The sequence below is a fragment of the Mobula hypostoma genome, chromosome 14 (assembly GCF_963921235.1).
Source record: "Mobula hypostoma chromosome 14, sMobHyp1.1, whole genome shotgun sequence".
NCBI classification, from domain to species: domain Eukaryota; kingdom Metazoa; phylum Chordata; class Chondrichthyes; order Myliobatiformes; family Myliobatidae; genus Mobula; species Mobula hypostoma.
This window is the reverse complement of record NC_086110.1, coordinates 64,458,263-64,463,137: the sequence shown is the minus strand read 5'-3', so window position 1 is coordinate 64,463,137 and position 4,875 is coordinate 64,458,263. Positions and strand designations below refer to the sequence as shown.

At 42.4% G+C, this 4,875-nt stretch overlaps 1 pseudogene; it reads left to right on the top strand.

The window, feature by feature from the left end:
• The first annotated feature begins 1,900 nt into the window (after nt 1-1,900).
• LOC134356547 (sin3 histone deacetylase corepressor complex component SDS3-like) lies at nt 1,901-2,797 on the top strand (annotated as a pseudogene).
• The last annotated feature ends 2,078 nt before the right edge of the window (nt 2,798-4,875 follow it).

Here is a 4,875-nt window from a genome sequence, read left to right as displayed (position 1 = left end):
CTGTCTGAGCATTGTCAGTTCAGTGATGAACTTAATGATGCATTAAGGAATAGTTACGTTTGTGGAATCTTACAAAGAAAGCATTCAAAGAATGGATCATAACTGAACCACAAGATAAAAAGTCAAATTACTGTTTAAAAATATACACTAAACTGTATGCTGCTTATGAAAAAATCTGATGATGATGACAGTTGTACTGTATAGCCTACAGGAAACTAAGGGGCTACTTTATGTTATAGTAACACATCGCTGAATGCGCTATTAGGCACATATTGCGCATGCGTTATTAGGCGTGTATTGATCTGTACATGTCTGTGCTGAGTTCGGTTTATGCCAGTAAAGAACCATGAACCTTAGCTCCCGTCTCCAGCGTTTTTCTTAAGAACATTGTTGTGTAACCAGGCCACATACACAACAAATTGGCGACGAGGTTACTGAACCTACACCGTATTGGGACGCTGTGTTTTAATTGATAATGACACTCAGAAGAAGAGTGCAAGGAACGAGCCAAGGAGCAGGGGAAGGAGGCAGAGAGAGGCCGTGAGTCGGAAAAGAAGCGGGAGCACAGCTGGGGTTGGGAATTTCGGGAGACCAAGAGACACAGTCGGAGCTGCAGCATGTCCAGCCGAGACCACAGCTAGCGCTGACCCCCAGGGACTGAGGGTCTGCCTGCCCCAGAAAGGAGATAAAATGGAGCGACACACACATCTAGATGGAGTGCGCTCGTGGCGCTAGCAAAAAGGGGAGAACGGGGTTTAATTAACATTACAAAGATGGCGATGATTGGAAACATTACAGCATTTGATAGTGGCATTGAAGACTGGGCGACTTACATTGAAAGAGTGGAGTTATATTGTGAGGTTACGGATGAAAAGAAAGCCAGCATCTTACTCAGTATTATGGGAGCAAAAACATACGGCCTGCTACGGAGCTTGGTAACCCCTGAAAAGTCAGCTGACAAAATATTCAAGCAAATAGTAGACACTCTCCAACAGCATTTAAACCCCAAACCACTGGTCATTACTGAAATATTTAAATTTCACAATCGGAATCAGTGCAAAAATGAAAGCATTTCTGAATATTGTACTGTATTGCGCAAATTATCAGAACATTGTCAATTTGGAGCTGGTCTATCAGATGCATTGAGGGACAAGTTAGTGTGTGGCATGCACTGTGAAACCACACAGAAGAAGTTTCTGTGTGAAAGAGACCTTACATTTGAGAAAGCGCTAAACATTGCAATATCAATGGAAACAGCGGCACGGGGTTCTTCTGAGATACAACAAAAATCTCTGGAATATGCTACAAATAAAATGTCACTGAACAGAAATGAAGGAAAGAAATGTTATCATTGTGGGAACAGGTCACGTGACCCGAATTACTATTGATTTAAAGACAAAGAATGCAGAAACTGTGGTAAACAGGGGCACATTGGCGGAGTATGCAAAGCTAGTCAACAGCAGAAAAAGGGCAAAATACAAAGAAAAAGGAAACCCCAGAAAGGAAAATACAACAAGGTACACAAAATGAAAGAAGGCAGTTCTGATGAAAATGACTCAGATGAAAATGAGTTGTCTTGTCTGCAATTTCACAGCATTAGACATAGGCTCAGCTTTAACAGTGATCTCTGTACATGACTACAAACGACTGTTTTCTCACATAACCTCTGAAATGAACTAAATTACTGCTAAAGACTTACACAGGACAGAAAGTGCATCCCAAAGGTAAAATTAAAGTGAGAGTGACCTATAGAGACAAAACACAGCAGCTGAACCTCTATGTACTGAAAAATGGAGGACCACTGCTACTGGGACATGAATGGCTCAGGAAAATCCAGTTGGATTGGCAATCCATTAAGGCACTAGATCAGTCAACAAAGGAGGGCAGCTCAGCGAGGAAGATGTCCGACGTTCTTCTCTCACCCATTGTCGACTATTACAACGATGAGGACGAACGCAGTATCTGTATCCGCGACTCGGATGAAGATACAGAGGATGCAAGGGAGACAGATGTTGCCAATAAGCAGGATGATGAAGACTACCTGGAAGTAAAAGAGCAGATGTACCAGGAGAAATTGACATCTCTCAAAAGACAGCTAAGGCAGTTACAGGAAGGCACTTTGCAGGAGTATCAGAAAAGGATGAAGAAACTAGATCAATAATACAAGGAAAGAATACGAAATGCAGAGCTTTTTCTGCAACTGGAGACAGAACAAGTGGAAAGGAATTATATTAAAGAGAAAAAAGCAGCAGTGAAGGAATTTGAAGATAAGAAGATTGAGTTAGAAGAAAAGAAAAAGATGATTGAGAATGAGAGGCTAATAATGGAACTCACAGGAGATTCTATGGAGGTAAAGCCAATAATGACTAAGGAACTAAGGAGGAGACCTAATTACCCTGTTCCAATTACAGACAAAAGATGACAACCTGCACCTGCACAGTTAAATTACTTGTTAACAGATGAACAGATAGTGGAAGATCTGTGAACTCTCAATAAGCTTAAATCTCCGAAAAGACCAGCATCTCCGTCTTCTCCTGAGCATCTTCCCAGCACTCCTGCTGAATCATCAGCACAAAGATATGAAGCACGAATAGAAGGTGGAAAGTTATATTATGAAAAGAGATGGTGTCATAAAGGTCAGGCTATCTATTTGGAATCGAAGGAGAATACAAAGGTTAGCTGTGTAATTAGCTCAGTTGGAATAAATGAGATATGGGTAAGGAAGACAAGTGATAGCACAACGATGCGTATATATCTAGGGCAGCTGCACAGAGGAGTCTTCATTATACAGAGGTGATCTGTTGCCTAGAACTCTTAGCAAGTTGGAGGTGCACATCTTCTTAGCTCCCTATGCTCAGAGGTCAACTGTTCATGACTTTTATATGGAAATCTGTATTAAAACAAACAAGTTTATTGACAGACTGAAGAACACACTATTCGAACACACTTGCCAATACCTTCTTAGTTTTGATGATGGTATGTATTTTTAAGAATAACATTCACCTTTTCATAGAACATAGAACATAGAACATAGAATAGTATAGCACATTACAGACCCTTCGGCCCACAATGTTGTGCTGAACCTCAAACCCTGTCTCCCATATAAGCCCCCACCTTAAATTCCTCCATATACCTGTCTAGTAGTCTCTTAAACTTCACTAGTGTATTTGCCTCCACCACTGACTCAGGCAGTGCATTCCACGCACCAACCACTCTCTGAGTAAAAAACCTTCCTCTAATATCCTCCTTGAACTTCCCACCCCTTACCTTAAAGCCATGTCCTCTTGTATTGGGCAGTGGTGCCCTGGGAAAGAGCGCTGGCTATCCACTCTATCTATTCCTCTTAATATCTTGTACACCTCTATCATGTCTCCTCTCATCCTCCTTCTCTCAAAAGAGTAAAGCACTAGCTCCCTTAATCTCTGATCATAATGTATACTCTCTAAACCAGGTAGCATCCTGGTAAATCTCCTCTGTACCCTTTCCAATGCTTCCACATCCTTCCTATAGTGAGGCGACCAGAACTGGACACAAAAGTCCAAGTGTGGCCTAACCAGAGTCTTATAGAGCTGCATCATTACATCGCGACTCTTAAACCTTGTACCTCCACATCCAGGTCGTTAATGAAAATCATGAAAAGTAGAGGTCCCAGAGCAGATCCTTGTGGGACACCACTAGTCACAATCCTCCAATCTGAATGTACTCCCTCCACCACGACCCTCTGCCTTCTGCAAGCAAGCCAATTCTGAATCCACCTGGCCAAACTTCCCTGGATCCTATGCCTTCTGACTTTCTGAATAAGCCTACCATGTGGAAACTTGTCAAATGCCTTACTAAAATCCATATAGATCACATCCACTGCCCTACCCTCATTATATGCCCAGTCACCTCCTCAAAGAACTCTATCAGGCTTGTTAGACACGATCTGCCCTTCACAAAGCCATGCTGACTCTCCCTGATCAGACCATGATTCTCTAAATGCCCAGAGATCCTACCTCTAAGAAGCTTTTCCAACAAACGTAATGCTCACTGGTCTATAATTACCCTGACTATCTCTACTACCTTTTTTGAACAAGGGGACAACATTTGCCTTCCTCCAATCCTCCAGTACCATTCCCGTGGACAACGAGGACATAAAGATCCTCGTCAGAAGCTCAGCAATCTCTTCCCTCGCCTCGTGGAGCAGCCTGGGGAATATTCTGTCAGGTCCCGGGGACTTATCCGTCCTAATGTATTTTAACAACTCCAACACCTCCTCTCCCTTAATATCAACATGCTCCAGAACATCAACCACACTCATATTGTCCTCACCATCATCAAGTTCCCTCTCATTGGTGAATACTGAAGAAAAGTATTTATTGAGGACCTCGCTCGCTTCCACAGCCTCCAGGCACATCTTCCCACCTTTATCTCTAATCAGTTCTACCTTCACTCCTGGCATCCTTTTTTTCTTCACATAATTGAAGAATTCCTTGGGGTTTTCCTTTACTCTACTTGCCAAGGCCTTCTCATGCCCCTTTCTTGCTCTTCTCAGCCCCTTCTTAAGCTCCTTTCTTGCTTCCCTATATTCCTCAATAGACCCATCTGATCCCTACTTCCTAAACCTCATGTATGCTGCCTTCTTCCACCTGACTAGATTTTCCACCTCAATTGTCACCCTACCATTCTTTATCTTCCCACTGGGATAAATATATCCCTAACATCCTGCAAGAGATCACTAAACATCGACCACATGTCCATAGTACATTTCCCTGCAAAAACATCATCCCAATTCACACCCGCAAGTTCTAGCTTTATAGCCTCATAATTTGCCCTTCCCCAATTAAAAATTTTCCTGTCCTCTCTGATTCTATCCTTTTCCATGATAATGCTGAA